Source organism: Castor canadensis, chromosome 11 (assembly GCF_047511655.1).
Source record: "Castor canadensis chromosome 11, mCasCan1.hap1v2, whole genome shotgun sequence".
Lineage (NCBI taxonomy): Eukaryota > Metazoa > Chordata > Mammalia > Rodentia > Castoridae > Castor > Castor canadensis.
In genome coordinates this window covers 82,894,055-82,915,334 of record NC_133396.1, presented here as the reverse complement: position 1 = coordinate 82,915,334, position 21,280 = coordinate 82,894,055, and the positions used below count along the sequence as shown (strand labels likewise).

Here is a 21,280-nt window from a genome sequence, read left to right as displayed (position 1 = left end):
TCATCCAGGCTACACCCCTGCAAACCTACCCCAACCTTGCCCAGAGTGTTCTTCATAAACATAAACCTAATCTGACCACCCCTCCTTAGAACTCTCCCATGGCTTGGCCCTGTCTTTGGTGGTGACCTGGCCTCCTGCCCCACCTGCTGCCTCTCTCCCACCTCAGCCTTTGCTCCAGTGGCTGAGCTGACTGTAGTGCCCCAAATGGTCAATTGCTTCACACCCTCTGCCTCTGACCATCCTGCCATTTGGTCTAAAATAACCTTCCCATTTTTGTCTGTCTAACTCCTTTTCTTCAACTCTCAGCTCACACACTGCTTCTCTTTTCCTGGGTTCCCCAATCCAATTAGACATTCTTCCTCTTACACCTCTAATTCGCATTCATAATCATCCTAGTTCTCACGTATTTGTGTGTCTTTCTCACTCAACTATAAGCTCCTTATGGGCTGGAATCTTGTCTTTTCTGTTTTTGCATCCATAGTAACTGATCTATAAGTATTTGTTGAGTGAAATGTGCCAGATTTCATCCTAATGTGTTTATACATAGTATTGTGTTAGTTTTCCATTACTGTAACAAAATACCTGAGATAATCAATTTATAAAGAGGAAAAGTTTATTTTGGCTCAGTTTTGGAGGTTCCAATTTATGATTGACTGACCCCATTACTTTGGGCCTGGCCTGTGATGATACTTTTTTGGCACTAGCCCATTGCAGAGCAGAGCCATTCACCTCAAGGCTAGAAATGAAAAAGAAAGAGAGGAAGGGGCTGGAGTGCCACTTCCCCTTCAAGGGCATGCCCCCAACAACTAGAAGACCTTCTACTGAGCCCCACCTCTCTCTCTCCTTTTTCTTTTTCAGTGGCACTGGCGGTTTGAACTCAGGGCCTCAAGCTTGTTAGGCAGGTGCTCTTACCACTTGAGAAACTCTGCCAGTCCTTTTTAGTGTTGGGTATTTTTGAGATAGGATCTCTCAAAATATTTGCCCGGGCTGGCTTTGAACTGCCATTCTCCTGTTCTCTGCCTCCTGAGTAGCTAGGATTACAGGGGTGAGCCACCGGCTCCTGGCAGGGTCTGAACTCTTAAAGTTTCCACTACTTCCCATTAGCCCCAGTCTGGGAACCAAGACTTTAACACATGGATCTTTGGCAGATATTTAAGGTCCAAACTACAGCAGAGATACATTCATTTTAGAAATGGGGAAACAGGCTCAGAAGAATGGCAAAAAACAGAGCTAGCCAGGCCTGGTGGTACATACCTATAATCTCAGCACTCAGGAGGCTAATATAGGAGAATTGAAAGTTTCAGATCAGACTGGGCTACATAGTGAGACTCTGCCTCAAAACAAAACAGAAAGAAAAGAGAAAGAAAAAACCCACAGAGCTACATAGAAATTAAATCCAATGTCTTTCCCTCCTTGTGTGTTCCTAGTTAGACAAATAACATTTTGACTGTTTTGAATTAAATATAGATACGCTGACTTTGGATTTGGTTACCCTCCATCCATCCCGAGTCCATTTTCAAGGTGCATATTTTGCCTCTTTCTCCAAATCCCTGAGCTTATTAACTCAGTTCTAGGGTGCTTAGAAAAGGTAGAGTCTGGAGACGTTATTTCTTTGTCTCCTCCTGGGAAAATGTTTCTATTAATCCCTGCACTGGAGTCTGTTTCTTTACTCACCCACTCCTTCAATGAATATTTATCAGACACCGACTCCGTGTTAGCGTCAGCCTAATTTACAAACAAATATGCAGAAACAAAGACTTCCCAGGCATCATCAGAATCTTTTAATCTTTTTTTTGGCGTGGAAGAGATTCAGCTTTGTCTGAGGATACAGTTACGAATGAGGAACAAGCAGCAGAGGTGTAAGTGTAAGTTCAAGGTTACATGTTATTGTCGTTCCTTCTGAAGGAAGGCGTGTAGAATCCTTGCATTGGAAACAGGTTTCAGGTACAATAAACAATGGGCTCCCTTATCTCAAGACACTGAGGTGGTCAAGGCGGGGTTTACCACTCAGGTAGTCCTTATTCAGCAATCAGGAATAAGAAAGCCTTACATTTCCAAATGCACTACCTTCCAGAAGGTAATCAGAAATCGAAACTCTGTGCTGCTTAAATGACTTCATTTGTGTGGAGAACAAAGCGATTTTCCATGCTCCTGAAACATCCATTTGACAGGAAGCCAGAACACTTTAAACATGCAGCAGAATCTAGCTCCTGAAATTGATTCATGTTTTCTCTGATAGGAGGGGCAGAAAAAACAAAAAAGCAAAGCACGTGATTATAATTGCAGTTGGAAGTGTTCCCAACAACAGAGCAGTTCTTTAAAGTTATTCCTTTGTTTTGCCTTAAATTATTTTTGTGGAACAGTGAAGTTTAGCAGAGACAAAGAAAAATGGGGAAAGGAGAGGCTGGAAGTTTTTATGTATTCATTTAACAAACCTTGAGCACTTCGCACATGGGAAGACCTCTGGAAATGTAAAGACCAGTCAGATAAGATGTTTGCCTTTGGGAGAGTATAATATAGCAAGCATGTGCCTGTTGAAGACACACACACAAACATACACACACACACACACACACACACACACACACATACATGACCCTGTATTATCCTCACTAACCAAACTCACTATCAAAACTTTTGCTACCTAAACTCAGAAACTAAATAGATTCTGATATATTTTAGGGTAAGTATCTCTCCCAACTTTTACCACATGCTGTCCAAAACTCAGGAACCTTAGGTAATCAGTACATGGACTCACTCCCCAACACTCTCTAAACTCAGGGTGTGATTGAATGGGCTTGGACACTTGGAGCTGTGGAAACACTGAAAGGAATGGCCCCAAATGCCAAGAAGCTTAGAGGAGCATGACATAACTTCCGATGGGGTACAATTTTATGGAAAGCATATTTGACTGAGCCTTGGGAGACAGGTGGAAGATTTTTCAATGTCCAACCTTGGAACCATTTGGCAATCCTTTTATTTGACCCTTCCCAAATTGTTCCTTCTAAATCCTATGTGACTTTTTCAAGTCCCCTATCTCTTCCCTCACCACTTACTCTTGGCCAAAGACTGTACCTCTTACTTGATAGAGAAAATAGGTTCTGACAGCTGTGAACGGCCTGGGTTGCCTCATCCACCTTTAACTCATTCCCTCCGTCTCAGAGGAAGTTGCATTGGTGTCCTCCAGAGAAACAGAACCAATAAGACACATAAAAATAAATAAATGCATGTAACGATTGTGTGAATTGACTTAGGAGATTCTGGATGCTGAGACGTCCTACGATCAACTGTCTGCAAGCTGGAGACCCAGGTGTGTGATTGAGTGCAAGTCTCAAGGCCTGAGAACCAGAGGACCTACTGAAGTAAGTCCTGGAGTCTAAAGACTCAAGAACTATGAGGGCCAGTGACCAACAGCAGATGGATGTCCCCGCTCAAGGAGAGAAAGGGCCTGGGGGTGTAGCTCAGTAGAAGAGTACTTGGCTTAAATGTACAAAATCCTGGGTTTGATCCACAGCACTGTAGGAAAATGAAGAACAAAAACCTCTGTCTCTTAAGACAAGAGAGAAGTCACCCCTTCTCTGCCCCTTTATTTTATTTGGGCCCTCATTGGATTGGATGATGTCCACCCACATTGTAAGGGAGGATTATTTTTATTCAGCCTACTAATTCAAATGTTAACCTCTTCCAGTAAGACCCTCACAGATACCCCAGAAGTTATATGCTACTAGCAATCTGCAGATCCTGTACCCTAGTTAAGTGGACAAAAAACTAACTAGCCAAAAGAGAAGGAATCCCCTAGCAGGATGATTTTTTAATTTGTCATATAAATTCCACACCCTCCCAAACCTGCAGCTCTGTGACAAACATCTACTATCTTTTTCTATCTTTGGGCCATTCCTTCCTTTGCTAATTTCCCCTTCCCCTTTCTGTGTGCTTTGGGCTGCCAATCATACAACTTTGCACCTCCTAGCACAAGTGAGCCCATGTCCCACACAAGGCCAGCGTCTGTTTCCAGGATGGATAGGGACCTGAAGGACAAAGTCTGCTGAATTGTTTTCTTTGGGATTCCAGTTATTTGCCAGCAAAAGTCTGGCCATCATACATGGAAGGGAGTTGCATAAGAGCTAGGTGAAGGAGGCAAATGATGTCAAGAAGGGCAGAGCTGGGGGCGGGGGAAGGGGGAGAAATGACCCAAACATTGTATGCACATATGAATAAAAGGAAAAAAAAAAAAAATCCTCTGTCAATGTTTTAAAAAAAAGAACTGCAGAGTTGGAGTTCTGAATGCCATTGTTTGGAAAACCTTGTATTTTTAATTATGGGTAGATACCTTAAAAGCAACTGAGGCCAATAGGAAAAGGGGACCAGGAACTAGAGAAAAGGTTAGATCAAAAAGAATTAACCTAGAAGGTAACACACACACACAGGAAATCAATGTGAGTCAATGCCCTGTATAGCTATCCTTATCTCAACCAGCAAAAACCCTTGTTCCTTCCTATTATTGCTTATACTCTCTCTACAACAAAATTAGAAATAAGGGCAAAATAATTTCTGCTGGGTATTGAGGGGGGGGAGAGGGAGGGGGCGGAGTGGGTGGTAAGGGAGGGGGTGGGGGCAGGGGGGAGAAATGACCCAAGCCTTGTATGCACATATGAATAATAAAAGAAAAAAAAACTAAAAAAAATAAATAATTATGGGTGAGCATCAGCCTCCCAAGCACGAGGCCTAGAGTTCAAACTCCAGTAACATCAACACCTCCCACCCCCGCAAAAAAAAAACCTGCCAGATAGCCAGACACTGGAGACTCACTCCTGTAATCCTAGCTATTCAGGAGGCAGAGATCAGGAGGATCGAAGCCAGCCATGGCAAATAGTTTGTAAACCACTATCTCAAAAAAACCCTTCACAGAAAAGGGCTGGTGGAGTGGCTTGAGGTGAAGGCCCTGAGTTCAAAGCCCAGTACTGGAAAGAAAAAATCTGCTAAATTTATTTCCAGTGTCGTTGTATTCCTATCAGCAATGTGTAAGATTCACCTTACTCCACGTCCTTGTCAGCATTTGGTAGCATCGGGGTTTGGCTTGCTGGCTGTTTAGCCATACTAATGAGTACGCAGTGATAGTTCCTTGTGGCTTTAATGTTCATTTCCCTAATCCGTAATGACGTTGAGCCTCTTTCTATAAGCTCTTTGATGAAGGTAACTTTTCTTCATTTTGAAAACTGAGTTGTTTGCTTGGTGAGAATGCTGTGTTCTAGATATAAATCCTTTATCACATGTGTTTTTGGCAAATATTCTCTCTTAATCTGTGACTTGTCTTTTTTTTTTTTTTTTGGCAGTATTGGGGTTTGAACTCAGGGTCTCACACTTGCGAGGCAGGCACTCTACCAACTGAGCCACTTCACCAGCCCTGTGACTTGTCTTTTAGTGGCCTTCGAAGAGCAGAGTTTTAGACCTAAAATGCCAGCATTTGGGAGGCTGAGGCAGGAGGATCCGCCACCCCCTCCCAGGTGGTATCTACTCATCCTGATCTGCTTTCAGCAAGAGTCCCATTGAGAATCCCCTAACCCCCGGCTTGTTCATTTTAGTAATTTGCCATTCATGGAAACTCCACCCTGCTTCTTGGCTATAAATCCCCATTTGTCCTTGGTGAATTCAGGATTGAGCTCAGCTCTGTCTTGATTTCTCCTTCCTTTATTATAATAGTTCCAGTGTAAAATCTGTTTTTACCACCTTGTCTACTGTCTAGCTCCAGCTTTTCTTTGATACATGCATAAGTTTCATTAGGGAGCTGGCAGGAGGACCCTAAGGGCCTAAGTGACATAGGCAGAGGGAGTTGAATTGCAGTACAGTTGCAACAGAGGCCTCGACTGATCCCACAGGGAGTCTGGGGCTAGCCTGGCCTTTCAGAGTTGTCCTCAGTTGTGCCAAGGGTCTGGACCTTTGCATCCTTCCCCCATCAAATGAGATCATGGGAAAAACTAATATAAAAGTTGTATAGGAATGGGAGAGATGATGACTTTGAACTGTAGGACGTCTTGGTAAACCTGAGGAAATTCTTCTATAAGGACAAAGAAAACAAAACTAATTAGTCATTTGTGAAAGAAACCCTTTCCATGGTCTGTGACCTCTGCCACCCAAGCAGCCATGTATCCTGGCAACAGTCTCTGGGCTTTCTGCCTGGTTTGCATCATTCCCCTCAGGGGAAGGACAGTACTTTTACCTGTTCTATTGTTTCTTACTTCCGTGAAAAAGGAAGAGTTTGAGTGCAAATGGCTCCTCTTCAAAGCAGTTAGGAGATCCCAGTGATAAAGACCTCTGTGCCCAGTAGTGAATTCAAAGGGGATGTGGACAAGGCTGTGTTTGAGAAATTCAGTAAAAAATAGTCTGGGCCTGGGCACTGGTGGCTCACATCAATAATTCTGTTTACTCAGGAGGCACAGATCAGGAGGATCACAGTTCAAAGCCATTCCAGGCACAGTTCAAGAGCCCCTATCGCAAAAATACTTAACACAAAAAAAGTGCCCTTCTTCTTCTTCTTTTCCTCCTCCTCTCATTCCCCCTCCCCCCCTTCTTCTCCTTCTTCTTCTGGCACTCTACCACTTGAGACACTCTGACAGCAGGAAACAGAAGGATCTTAAGTTCCAGGCCAGCCTGGGCTACATAGTAAGACCTGCCAAATAAATAAATAAATAAACAAGCAAGCAAATAAATAACTCTGGAGAGTGGGAAACTATGCTTGGCTTGTTTTAACCCACATGATCACCTATGCACCATTGAGCGTTTTCAAACTGTTGTTAGTTTAAAAAGGCAGACCAAAGCTCAGCGTTGCCTGCACCCCACTCTACACAAATAAATGCAAGGCTCCAGTCAAGGAAGAGGGGGTTTTCCTGCCCCAAGTGGTTGTCCTGGCCTATTTCAGCCTTCTCAAGGGGGGAAAAAGTGCTTCTGAGAATTGGAGCTGTCAGGAGAGACGAGGTCTAACTGCTGTCATATTTTTAATTGGGTCCCCTTGTAATAAGGAAACTAACCAGGGAACACTTAGCTAGCTTGTGACAAAGCCAGAATTCATGTTCAATCTCCTGTTAACTAAGCCCAGAGCCATCCTTGAGTCTCCGATCTTCCTTCCCCACCTCTCACACCCAGGAGTCACTAACTTATATTATTTTGACTTAAAATATCCTCAGACTTACCCTACCACCATTATCATTACCACTGCCTTTGCTTAGGTTCCATCTAATCCCTAGGACACATTTCAGTAGCTTCATAACTGGTCTTTCTCCCTTGGTTTCCCATCACCAGTTCATTCTGCACACAACAGACCGCATTTTAAAAAAATGTATTTACTTATTTATTTTTTTTTGTGGCACTGGGGTTTGAATTCAGGGTCTCACTCTTGCTAGGTAGGCACTCAACCACTTGAGCCACTCCACCAGTCCTTTTTTGGTGAAGGGTTTTCCTAGATGTGCTGGCTTCAAACCTCGATCCTCCTGATCTCTGCCTCCTGAGTAGCTAGGATTACAGGTGTGAACCACTGATGCCGGGCTCCCATAATGATTTTTAAGCACGAATCTGACAACTCACTCCCCTACCTAAACCTTCCCACAGCTCCCAGTCCTCTTCATGATAAGACTCAAACTCCATCCATACAAATGTCATCCTTGGCACCACAGTAGTTACGACAAATTTGACTGCAAACCCAACTAGCAGTGGCTTTAACCTAAAGAACATTTATTGTTTTCTGAGCTAAGTAGACACCCTTACAATTGGTTTGGCAACTCTGTGGTGTTGGAGAGCCATCATTTTTTGTCTTTTCTTTTTCATCCTCAGGCTTCTCACTATAATACGGCTATTATAACTCTAGAGATCACATCCTCATACAACAGCATCCATGTCACAAAGGAAGAGAAGGAGGAAAACAGGAGCTCCTGTTAGAGACTTAAAATCAGAGTTGAAACTCTTTCCTGGATGTCCTCCATCATATTTTTTTATATTTCTTAGGCCAGAACTAATGCCATATCAAGCCCTAGGCCAAGGTAAGAAAAAGATTGTTAAGACTAGTCTCATAGTTTGAATGTGTCCCCCAAAGTTCATGGGTTGAAAACTGATTCCCAATTCAGAGGTTTAGGAAGGTGAAGCCTAATGAGGGGGTATCTGGGCCAAGAAGGCCAAAATCATGAATGCAAATGGATTAATGCCATCATCCTGGCAATGACTTTATTATAAGACAGTGAAGTTGGTCCCCCTCTTCCTCTCCTCACTCTCTCTTTCTTTTCCCCTCCTTCTCCCTCTCTCTTTCTCTCCCTCTTTCCTTCTCCTTTTTCTTTTCTCTCTCCCTCTCTTTGTGCTTCTTTCCCTCTCCTTCTCTCTCTCTTCCTCTTTCTCTTCTCTTCCCCCTTCCAATCGTGTTCTTCAGCCTTCCTCCTTGGATGACAAAGCAAGAAGGCCCTTGGCAGGTGCTGGCCTCTTGATCTTGGACTCTCAGCCTCTAGAGCTGTAAGAAATGAATTTATTTTCTTTATACATTACAGTCTCTGGTACTCTGTTACAGCAGCACAAATTGCATCAAAACAATTGACTAAGGCCAATTGTGATTTGTACTCTGGCCCTAGGCACTCTACTACTTGAACCAAAAAAAAAAAAAAAAATCAAAGTTCTGTTAAGAAGGAGAAACGGCTTATGTGATAGTAACCTACAGTGCGGGCTTCAACCTAGAACGGCTCTTGTGAGTTGGTCTCTACCTTCCCTGTTGGCTTAATTCTCTGCTACTCACTCCCTTTTATATCAGTCTTTGACCCTACCTTTACAGAACCTGTCACATCTCCCAGAACAGTTTTGCACTTACTGTTCTCCACCTGGAATATTCTTTTCCCCTTGATAATCTTACAGCTCCCATTTTTTGGAGTACTCAACTTGAAGCATTACCAGCTTTGTAAAGCCATACCTGATCCTCTCACTCAGCCAATTGCCCTTGACGTTTCTTAGTGTATTGTAGTTGTTCCATAAATATTTACTGAATGAATCTTTTGATTCAAATGGTACTGCTACTTTCAGTCCTCAGATAATTGCCTCTGCTTACTCTCCAACTAAAATCGTTACTTTCATCAGAGAGCCAGATAAAAGATTCCTTAGTATATAAAAATATTTCTAAATAGTGGGATTGGGTTGCTTGTTCACTTATTTACGATGCTGTCTATCTTCTAAGGAATGTGATTTTGAAGAAGCCGAAATACTCTAATTTGATGTTTAGTTTCATAATATTCTTTTCTAAGGTATCTGTGATAAATAATTCTCTTTTGCTCCAGGACATCTTGCACACATTTTCTTGCTGTCAGATAAACTATCCTGTGCTTGTGGTGGTAGAGGGAGACTCCGAAACACTGATTTGTAATGGGCAAATACTAGTTGGGGGATGTGTACAGAAAATTTATTCAAATTCAAGCAGTGAGATAGAGAAGGAAAGGATAAAAGAATATGAAGTAGAAAATGATAAAATGCAGACTGCAATTTATCCCAGGGCGTGGGAAGCAAATACAAAATAATTTTAGGTGACACAGGTTCTTGACCTTAAATAACATTCATGCACATTTGATTCTCTTTAAATTCTTTTAAAAAGCTCTGTTTCTGAGCTGCCATCTTGAGTCTCCACTGTGTGTACCTCATCTCAGCTGGTCTGCCCCAGACCCCCTGAGTGCCAACCCTAGTCCACAGTGTGGTCCCATTTCTCATACAAGATGAAAGAAACTGTCATGAGCCAGAAAAAACTCGGCAAACTGCAGGCACAAGTGCCCATTGATGGAAAGGAACTGCTGGCAGAAAGATGAAGGTGGTTCACAGAACAGCTACATTTATAGCTGATGATATTTAAAAAAAAAAAAAGCAAACTTCAATTCTCCTTAAAGAGATTAAGGGTAGACAAAATCTCTGGTATTGAAGAGGCGAGTAAGTTTATAAAGTGATTCACTTTAACAACCCTAAAGTTCAGGCATCTCTGGCAGAAAACACTTTCACCATCACAGGCCATGCTGAGACAAAGAAGTGGGCAGAAATGCTTCCCAGCCTCTTAAGACAGCTTGGTGCAGACAGACTGACTAGTTTAAGGAGCCTGGCTAAAGCTCTGCCCAAATGATCTGTGGACGGAGAAGCACTACTTGCTATTTGAGAGGGGGAAATTAGGATGAAGTTTCAGATCCCATGGAGGATTTTTTTCTTTCTTTTTTTTTTTTTTGGCAGTACTGGAGTTTGAACTCAGGGCCTCATGCTTGTTACTCAGGCCCTCTACCACTTGAGCCACTCCACCAGCCCTTTTTTGTGTATTTTTGAGATAGGCTCTCTGTGGACTATTTGCCTCGAACCATAATCCTCCTGATCTCTGCCTCCTGAGTAGCTAGGATTACAGCTGGAGGATTTTGATCCGACTTCGAAAAATGAGGCAAACTGAATGAGTCAACTTCTGAAGAAGATAAATCTTGAAGGAGTTCAGGAGCTGCTATTTTATATTATGACTGCTTTTTATGGATCTGATAAAATCTAGATCTCTAGTATTTTTAAGCCCAAGCCTGTTGGACACTTTAGCTCTTTTCAGTTTTTGCTTATACACAATTCATTCTTTGCACCTAACTAAGCTGAAGAAGCCTGAGAACAAAGTTTGATGCAAAGGCTAATCAAACTGTTTGCCTAGCTAAAACAAAACAAAACAAATTTTAAAAACTCCATTTCCATAAGCCACCTGGCTCAGGAAGTAGAATTCTACCTTCTCTGGAACTCTGTGCTTTCACCTAGCTAAGAGTGGTTCAGGGTCATTTAAGTGAAGCAGGTGTCACAAATCTTTGGCCGCCTGCCTGACAGTTATTAGCTAGCAAATGAAAAGAGGCAGAAAATGTCTATGTAGTCACAGAATGGGGACTTTGACGTGGAAACTGCTCTCACCAGCAGAATAAGACTTGGACGGATGGTAGAGGGAGGTAGGCATGCTTAAAAAGAAGAGAACTAGGGCTATAAGTGAGGGGGGAAAAGAAAAGGAAAGATGAAGGAAGGAAGGAAGGAAGGAAGGAAGAAATCAAAACTTCTAGGGTTAAATCAGACTTCTGAAGTTGTTTACACTGTGGCTTCCAGGAAGCTCCACCTATTCTTTGAAATATGACTCAGGTTCTTACCCAGGGGCACAGGTGCCCTTGTTCTGACAGAACTTTAAAATATTCTCTGTGTACTTAGTTCAGGCAGCTTTTCTGTTCCTTGTCTCCAACCATCTCCTTGATAGGTGGGAAACACAGGTGACCAAGGTACCTGCCTTGATCAAGGTACACCGTCAAGAGAACACTTTTGATTCTCCTGTCACCATGGCCTTCCTCCCCAGGCCCCCTCAAGATGCTTCCCCTGCCTTTTGGCTACCACCCTGTGCCTTGGCTCCCTCAGGCCTTGTGCGGCTAAGGGCAGGATCTGGGGCTGCCTGGGCAGAGGAGGAGGACTGGGTTATAGGCTGTGCTTGATTAGCCAAGGTTTGCCAGGCCATTTTAGCCAACTCTCTTTCTTTAAATTGAAAACTATGATATGTGTTTTGAACTCTCAGGTCTTGAGGGTGCCTAGCGAGGACAGCCAGAGCAATACTGTGGGGGAGTCCTGTGGTCTCCTCTGGGTGTGGCTGTTGTCCCTTTTTCCTCTTGGGGCAACCAGTGGACTCTGTATCTCTATAGGCCACTATCAAAATCTGCCTTCTAGGAATGGGGGAGGGGAGGATGAAGGAGAATGGTGGATGGGGCGAATTCAAGAATGATATATTTTATATATTGTAAGAACTTTTGTGACTGCCACAATGTACCCCCACCCAGCACAACAACAAAATCTGCCTTCAGGAGTGAGGGTAATGAGTTCGTTCACACAGGTGCTGTGGCATAAGCACAAACTTCTTTTTAAAGTTCTTAAAGAGATTGATGACTATTTTTGATGTCTAGAACCATCAGTACCAAGCAAAGAGAAATAGGCTTTGGGAGGCAGGAAAGCTTTCTGGGAATCTGCAATATTGTATTTCATGAAATTTAGACTGTCTTTACCCTGCCTGGAAAAGATTTCTTGATATTCAAAGTAAGCATGGAGTCCCTTCTTTTCTGAACTAAACCCCAAGAATGAGTTCACAGTGAAGTGAACCTTTATTGAGCACTTACTATATTCCAGGTGTTTTGTTAAGCACAATACATTATTTTCTTTAATTCTCACTTTTAGGCAGAATATCATTAGGGTTCTCTTGATTAATCTGAATCAAATGTATAATTGTTTTCTTCTTTTTTTTTTTCAAATGTATATTTGTAAAGGGTGCTGATTTCCTTGCAAAAAACTGTAGTGTTCAGGCCCAGGGCTGGTTTCAGATATGACTGGACTTAAACAATGTCATCAGAACCTTGTCTCGCTCTCTCTCCTGGCTGGGCTCCACCTTCCTTTGTGTGTTGGCTTCCTTCTCAGTTTCTCTGTGGGGGCAGGTGGCTGAATCTGCTCCAGCCAGACAATCTCCCAGAGACTCTATTTCAGCAGGAAATAGCAGAGCTCAGGAGCGGCACTTGAGTGCTTCCTCCTGAGTGCTCAGCTGCACTGGAATTAGACGTGGTCATGTGCTCAGCCCTGAACTGGCCTCATGGCCAGCGGGTACTGATCATGTGCTACTCCCCTGAGAAAAGGGGATGGAGCCCCAACCAGATCAGAGGACAGAGACTAGGGAAGGAGGCTCTCCAAATGGAAATTAGGTAGGGAGGCAACAAGAAATTTTCATAATCCCTAGAAGTATTGGAACTAGCTTGATAGATGAGGAAACTAAGGCTCCAGGGGTTTAAGTAATTTGCCCAAGCTTATTGCTAGAAAATAGCAGAACAGGGACTTGAATCCTATCTTTTATATTTAACAAGCTACATTCGATCTTTAAATAAAAACAAGAATTCATAACTAGAATAAATGAACTAATGTCAAATGCTGCATAACGGCAATTCTCCTTAATTTGTCCTGAAAATTTATCACAGGGCACAGACTAGAAGAAGTTCTCTAAGGAAAAAAAATTCTCTTTCTAATAAACCATAGGCCAAATTCTGCTGCCAAAGGAAAGAGAGTGTGGCTATTGGTTAAAGATACAGAGGATGTGTTTAAATGCATCATTAGAATTATTTGAACCAAATATTCTGCAGACTTCAAGAAAAACAATGCAACTGGCGGAGTGGCTCAAGTGGTAGAGCACCTGCCTAGCAAGTGTGAGGCCCTGAGTTCAAACCCCAGTACCACCACCTCCCCAAAAAAAAGATACTTTAAAAAAAAAGAAATAAACAAGAAAGTAATGTTTACTTTTCTTAGATGGATCCAGGCACCTTTTAGAAGGGTTTTAGAACCGTCATCTAGGAGATATGGTCACTGTTGATTTTGTTCTGAACTCTTCACCCTAAGCAATTATAAAGTTGGTTATTAATGACCTTATCATATTGACATGAACTAACCAAGATAGAGAAACTGCTGGAGGCGTGGCTCAAGCGCAGGCCCTGAGTTCAAACACCAGTACATGTGGTGTTTTACGGTGTTTACTCTGTTAGCTAGACCTGGTACTAAAGAACTCTATAATTTCAGACAAATCACCTAACCTTACTGGTTCTTGTTTTCTTCATCTATAATCCCCTGCCCCCAACCCCAGCAGTACTGTGGATTGAATTCAGGCCAAGTCATCTACCCCTCGATCCACACCCCTAGTCCTTTGCTTTTAGTTTTTTTTCAAATAGAGTCTCATGCTTTTGCCTGGGCTGGACTCCGACTGAGTAGCTGGGATATTGACATGCCCCATCACACAAGGCTACCATTTATAAACTCTTTAAAATGCTATGATAACACTTTTTTACAGGTTTTTGTGAAATTCAGATGATATGCATTTTCAAAGTCTATAATATTTATAAAACTTTAAGCATTTTACAATAAAAAAGTATTCTAATCTTCTTTCCAATCTCTGGGAAGTCCGTGACTGCCTATTCATCTTAACATGGCACCAAGAGGCAGACGTAAATCATGTTAGAATGGAAGTCTGCAACACAAGCAGCTGAATCTGACTAGGTAAATAACCTTCTATTTAATAAGGAAGTGATGGCTTGCTGCTAAATAAAACAGAGCACAACAAAGAAACACTAATGGGTCTTATTAGATTGAAATGCCTGCAAAAATCAAAGAGAGTGATACAAGTATGGGATAAACTTTCAAGCAAAATGACAAGTTACCAAAACTTTGTATATTCTAACATTCCCAACACATGTGGCTTCTGGATCTTTTATTCTCCTCCAAGAGATTCCTTGGGGTCCTTGCACACCATGTCTATCACCCCAAATATTGTCAAAGTTCATCAGTAGGGAACAGAGTTCAAGAAAAAGTCACAAACCTACAGCACAGTTGTACTAAAATCAAATCGGAACAGAGCAACAATCTGAACCAAGAATATAGCCTTTCAGATTTCAAGGTCTAGTTCAAGTAAAAGTAGTCACTATGCTGAATGCATAGTGACGACTGTAATCTCAGCTACTCAGGAAGCAGAAATCCAGAGGATCACAGTTCAAAGTCGGCCCAGGCAAAAGTTAGCCCAATCACATATCAACAAAAAAGCTGGGTATGGTGGTGCATGCCTGTCATTCCAGCTACCTGGGAGGCATAAGTAGGAGAATCGTGGTCCAAGCCTGCCCAGACAAAAAATATGAGATCCTACCTGAAAAATAACTAAAAGCAAAAAGGTATGGCTAAAGGGGTAGAGTGCTTGCCTAGCAACCATGGGGCCCTAAGCTCAAACCCCGATACCAGGAAAACAACAACAATAACAAAAAACAGTGATCGATGTTTGGCAGATCAGTAGTCAGGCTGACAGCTGGGCAGAGGATGCACTCTAACAATACTGGCAGAAAGCAGGAGGGGTGATCTCTCTTCCAAAGATTTTCCTGATACTCTCTGTCTTGCTTCAGCAAGGCACAAAGAACTTAGATGATCAAAGGCAATGATTCTTGGTCTTCCCTGTCTTTTCTTGCTTACTCAACACGGAATAAACACCAGTCATCATTTGCACATTTGGTTTATTTCAAGGATTGGCAGCAGAGTGTCTACGGTGTTACCTGCTTCCAGACACTGGAAATACAACTGAAAAGACCAACCTCTCACCTAAAAGAACTCTGTGACTGAGGGTTGGTCTGCAAAAGTGGTGGTGAAGAAAGTTGGATTGGAGCCAGCCCTTCAGACAAGGGGCAAAGGTGGAGATATTCAGTTCTCCCAAATCCGAAGAACAGAGAACAGCCTGAGCTGAGGACAGATGTACAAGACCATGGTGCATTTTGAACCTTTATGTCCATATGGCTGCACCATAGCACGTATGTGACTGAGGGGAGGCTGAGAGGGGAGGCTGGGAGAGGAGACTACAGAGGTATGCAGGGGCTAGATCACGATGAGCATGAGAAGCCACTTTTTAAAATTAGCTTTGACCATGAGGACTATGCAAAGGCTTCAGAAGATTTTAAGCACAGGATTGATATGATAATATGAGCATTTAAGTAATAATAAATAATATATGTTTCAAATAAAAATTGGGAAATCAGAAAAGTAGAACAGGTTTATTAAATGTACTGGATACATTATAGCTCTAGGAAGAAGTGACATTTTTATCTTTTCTCCTGCTGCTGTTGAAAATCTATTCTAAAGCTGGCTCAAGTGGTAAAACATCTGCCTAGCAAGGGCAGGGCCCTGAATTCAAATCTAGTACCACTGATAAAAAGAAAACCCATTCTAGAATGAAATTCTTAGCTTCTGTGCTTCCATTTAGTCACAAGAATGCTCTCAATGAGAATGGTACAAGTCTCTTCAAGTCTAATATTTACACCTTCAATGTTTCATCCATCTTAAAGCATCTGTCACCCCTCTGGCTAGGCTTGCTTCAGTCTTGGAAGCTTCAAGAAAGGGTGCATGGTCAGCTTTTTCTTTCTTCCTCTTCTATCTACTAACTTCTCTTTCCCTAGTCAGGCCCTCAGGGATGGATGGGGGAAGATTTACGTGACTGACACAGTTGTTGTGTGGCGTGGCATTTGCACCTCACATGTTCTTCTGTTCAGTTGCTTTTCCCTGAAGGTGGTTTTCTTGGGTGGTGCCTTTTTAACGGTAGCTTGTGAATGGGTCTCCTCTCTCTGTGGCCCACCCTTCTGTGAACGTGCCAATGAGTCCATGGTCTTTGTTCTATTCTAGCCTTTGCATTTAGGCTTCTCTGGTGAAAGTCAGTTACCAGCCCTGTGCTCCCCATACTCCAGGAAACACAGGTCAAGATTGCAAATGATCCTTGTGAAGTCCCCTTACTTGGTTTAAGGTAATGGGTACTTCCCATGGCAGAGTGGGGGGTGGGAGGCTATAACACGAGCACTAGGGCCACTCTTTATAAAGTAACCTGTGTTTTGGCCTCTTCAATCTTCCAAGCACCTGTCCTTTCTTCCATGGCCTGAAGGTGGACAATGGGCTTATACTGAAGAGCCCATATCACCTTCTCTTTGCATCCCTGCATCTAGTTAAGTGGTCTAGCACTTAATTTTTAGAATGTAACAACTTGGGATCTACCATAGTACTCTTAGTCTCTGAAGACTTTAGAAAATAGAAGGCATTTTCTTTAGAAAATGAAAATCACCCCAATCCCATCAGATTTTTTTCCCTCCCTCTGTAAGAGTGAAGAATGGAATGAACATCTACTTTTCCTCTCAACTTGAACAGTGTAATGGATCCTTTAAAATTGTCTTTTATATCACACAAATCTAGATGGTATCTGACGAGCTAGAGGGATAGACAGGCCATTCTAAAACATAGCTACAAAATTTTTGACATTTTCTCCATCAAAGGTAGAGTTTATGTTCTCTTCCCTGGGACTCTGATGCACTTGTGACTGCTTTGACCAATGAAATACCATAGAAATGAAGTTTGTGACTTCTGAGGCAGGGTCACGAGAAGCTATGAGACTTTCACCTTGCTCCCTGGGACACTAGCATTCGAAGCACTGAGTCACCAAGCAAGAAAGATGACTACCCTGGGGCCACAATTTTGGGAGGCTATGCACAAGTCAGCCCTGGCCTAGCCAGTTCTTCAGCGTTGCGGACTAGGGGACAGGGTACACAAGCAAAAACATCGAAAGGGGACACCTTGCAACTCCAGCTCCTCAGTCTCCGCCACTCAAGTCACCTGACCATGGGGCAGATAAAAGCAACCCTGCTATGCCCTGTTTGAATTCCTGACCCACAGAATCTGCAAGCACAATAGGTGGTGGGTTTTAGACTAGTAAGTTTTGGGGTTGCTTGTTACACAGTGATAGGTAACATGACAACAGGTATATTCACAGTACAAAGTTCACTTAATACAAACAGTAAGAAAGAAGTAAGAGGGTAAAAACCTGGGGACTGGAAGACAAAAAGGTCTGGGGATTTTGTAGTAACAAATGAGGGATGAGGGTTAAATTTAGGCAGTGGTAGTAGGGAGGGGGAGACAGAGCCCTACTGAGAAACATTCAGGCTCAACACATCTGGCCCAACAATCAATGTCAAAAGTATAATACATGCTAGGCGTGGTGGCACAGGCCAGTAATCCTAGCACTTGGGCAGGGGGAGGCAAAAGGATTGTGAATTCAAGGCCAACCTAAGCTACATGGCAAGACCTTGTCTGGGGGTCAGGGGAAGAGAAACATAAAAGATGGGTGAATAAGGTACATCCACTGTGAATGGATGTCTCCTTCTGTATGTCTCACCTACTCTCTCCATGTGCAGAGTGGGCTTTCTTACCCCAGGCTGTGATTACATGGTTTAGGTTCACAAATGGGATGCCCTGAATGTTAGGCTATAGATTACCTTAATCAATCTATTTCATTTTATCTCACATGCTTACTTAAAAGCCTCTTATACTTGGAAAGAAAATATATGCAAAATAATGTACAAAGCAGAGCCTTGTCAGTGTTTTAAGTTGAGCCATTTTCCCTGTCAATGAATTGGAGGCCCCTGGGTCAGTTCACAGCCATCAGCCTGCATGAGATCAACCTCCTGGCAGCTGGGCAGTTGTGGGGTGGGAAGGATGGAGTATGCAGAACCACAGAAAGATCAGGAATAATTGCTCACTTCCAGTTTACCAGATCGTGTCAAGATAGCCTATTCCCAGCAGTAGGACAGTCTGTGCAGTAAGGTATAGTCTACATTCAAAAAAAAAAGTCTGCACGTGTATGAATATGCACATAGACAAAACCCCCGATCTTCAGGAGGTGGAATTCCTTCTGCTTTTGTTGTTTGCTTGGTTTTTTTTGTGTTTTTTTTATGTTTTTGCATCTGTATTACTTTGAAAAAATGGGGAAAAAAAAGAAAAAAAAACCCTACAATCTGTTGGAAATCATTTAGCCTTCACAGTTTCTTCTGTCGTGCCCATATATCATTGCTAGTGTTCCTGCAGGTTCCACCTTAGATCACCCTACTAACCTTCATCTTACTAAACTTCATCTTACCCTTTTGTCTTTCAGAAATTTTTGGCAGTACTAGTCTTTGAACTCAGGGCCTCCTGCTTGCTAGGCAGACACTCTGTCACTTTGAGCTATAACCTCTACCTTTTGACTTTAGTTATTTTTCAGGTAGGGATCTTGAGAGGTTTATTTTGCCTGGTGCTGCTGGCCTTAGACCATGATTCTCCTGATCTCTGCCTCCCAAGCAGCTGGGATTATAGGCATGACCACCACACTTGGTCCAGAATTCTTTTTTGAGCACTTTTCTATTACTCATCCCTTTCTCAAAGTGCTAAGGGCCATCTCAGTCCCCTGCCCCTTTACTGGTCCTCTCTGCAGTGCCAGGTTTGTGGTCTTTAGTAACCAATTCCTGTGCTTCCAAATCACTTTCTCTATGGCACTTACTGTATTCTTTCATTTTCCCTTTCACCATCCAAGTACCGACTTCCTGGGTAGATCTCAGTTAGATGTTAGAAACAGAACCAACACACATTAAACTCATTCACAACATTTGAGTAGTTAATAGCTTCATACTCACTGGGTTTTGAAAGAGGTTGCCCAGTTCATGTTACTGTGTCTCTAATTGGTGATGTTAAAGCTACAGTCAGATGCAGATTTTCACGCTCCCATTAAATCCATGTGCAAGTAGGTCACAACCTCTTTCAGCCAAGCAGGGAAGGTTTCCTGTAGCCAGGCGCCATTGCTATTAATATCAGATAGAGCAGCAACTAATTCAGTCATGTTGATAGATGCTGAGATGGTGCCCAGACTCGTCTGCAGTTGGAGCTACAAAGCCAGTGTGCGAGAAACCAATTTCCTCCCAGCCTGAAGTGCTCTAGGTCACCCTGGTTACAGAGAAAATGACATGAGTCACTGTGTCTCCTAAGCTAGCTTATCCAGAATGCTGTGTGCAGTTAAGCCAACAAATAACAAAAGGTGCGTGTGGAATACACATTGTCTCGCCCCATTAGTTGCAAAGATCTATTCTAGTTTCTCAGAAAAACAATGTCAGGGAAATAGCAAAATGAGGCATTTACAAAAAGCACTTCCAACCAATACCCAACAGACGCAGAAATGCAGACCAGCTTCTGAACTCTAGCCAGCATGCCAATGCAAAACAAGACTGCACCTGTCTCAGAGAATCCCTTCCCCGAGGGACCTTCACAATGGAGTGCTTTCCATGGACTTCCCCAATGATGTAGAGATGGGGTTACGAATAGATCCATAGCATATGAGATGCATTTGAACAGTTCTAAGCTTCACTCATTAAACAAGCTTTTATCAGTACCTACTATGCACCAGTTATTGCACCAGGCACTGATACTTCCAATATGAATATGGCTCAGACCCTGCCCTGAGGGAAGTTACAATCTAGTTGGGGGCAGCAATGGGGAATTGGTGCAAATGATGAAATAGAATAAGAAGAGAAAAAGCTCAAAAAGAGACTTTAAGAGAACAGAGATGAAAAAACAGTGCTTCAGTCCTCATACCAGGACTGAGGCACAGGTGGGCTTTGGATGGGTGGAGAGAAGGGAAGCTGGGGGGGCAGGGCACAGCAGGAAACCCCGGACCAAAGTCTTCAAGGACAATCAGTTCACCAAGTGCATAAGTGAGGGTCAAGAGGGGAAGGGGAGATGAAAGAGGCAGCTTGTGTGTTCCAATTCTAGATTTTTGTATTTTTACATTAGTGTATTTTTCTTTTGTTTTTCATTCAACTTTAAAAGCAGAACTAAGTGGAATCAACATTTTGCTGCCCTTGAAAATGGAAACGGCACAATCTGATCCGATAATTTCACACAGCTAAGCTTCAAATCTTCGTTCCTCTGCTGTTAGCCTTTTGGATTTACACTTGTCCTAGGAGCAAGATCAGAGAAATGAAAGGAGGAGAAGTGAAAGCCAATCCTTTTGAAGTAGTCGGCTTTATAATCTATATCCAAAGAGATTCAGAGGAAGCAATTAATGTATCTGCCTAACTGATTGGGTTAAAATGGTCATGAAAATTTGGAAAGGAAAAGCCCAATTTCAACTTTATTTCCTCAAGCTATCCCTTTCCTCAATTAGCCGATAATTGGGAGATAACTACAGTGCATGCCACATCCACTCCAGAGCATCCTTACAGGAAGAATGCCAGATTGGCTCTCTGTATACTTTTTCTCTAAATAAAGAAGTCCCAGAGGTCTTAGAACCTAAGATATTATATACTTGTACAGCAGACTGACTGTACTTGTACTCCTTTAAAATTAATTTTAAAAATTATAGGCAATATGTACTTACAGATTAAAATAAAAGTACAGAAGGCAGTCACACTCCCCAGAAGTAATTGCAGTCGGCTGCTCTGCGAATCTTCCTTCCAGATACATATTCCACAACAGGATATGTTGTAGATCTCGCATCTCCAGGATTTCTATATCTGAGAGGCTTAGGCGAGGCAATCTGGTAAGATGTGAAGACTGGGGAAGAAGCTGCATTTTCATAGTAAGCAGTTAGTATTTCGGTTGATGTTGATTTGGCAGAATTTAGGGGTAGGAGCTGGAAGAGCTTACTGGAGAAGTTAAAGGCTTCCTGGAGCCAACGACAGCAAGCAATACCAGATCTGCTTAGTTCTACAACTTACTTTTTTATTCAAAAATGTCTTGAACATTTCACCATATCACCCCTACATATAGATCTACCAACTTATTTGATATAGTTACAAAGAATTCTACTGTATTTAACCTCCTATTTTGGGGAGCTTGAACTCAGGGTCTACATCTTGAGCCACTCCACCAGCCCTTTTCTTGTGATAGATTTTTT

The 21,280-nt window shown here is 42.5% G+C and overlaps 1 long non-coding RNA gene and 1 pseudogene across 1 annotated transcript; one reads left to right on the top strand and one right to left on the bottom strand.

Annotated features, from left to right (window-relative positions):
* Nucleotides 1–1,858: 1,858 nt before the first annotated feature.
* Nucleotides 1,859–20,927, bottom strand: LOC141414089 (uncharacterized). Its single transcript, XR_012439181.1, has 4 exons — nt 20,762–20,927; nt 19,026–19,332; nt 13,315–13,408; nt 1,859–2,232 (listed from the first exon to the last, which is right to left on the bottom strand). It is a non-coding gene; the product is annotated as an uncharacterized lncRNA (long non-coding RNA).
* Nucleotides 9,729–10,435, top strand: LOC141414088 (transcription factor BTF3-like; annotated as a pseudogene).
* Nucleotides 20,928–21,280: the final 353 nt, after the last annotated feature.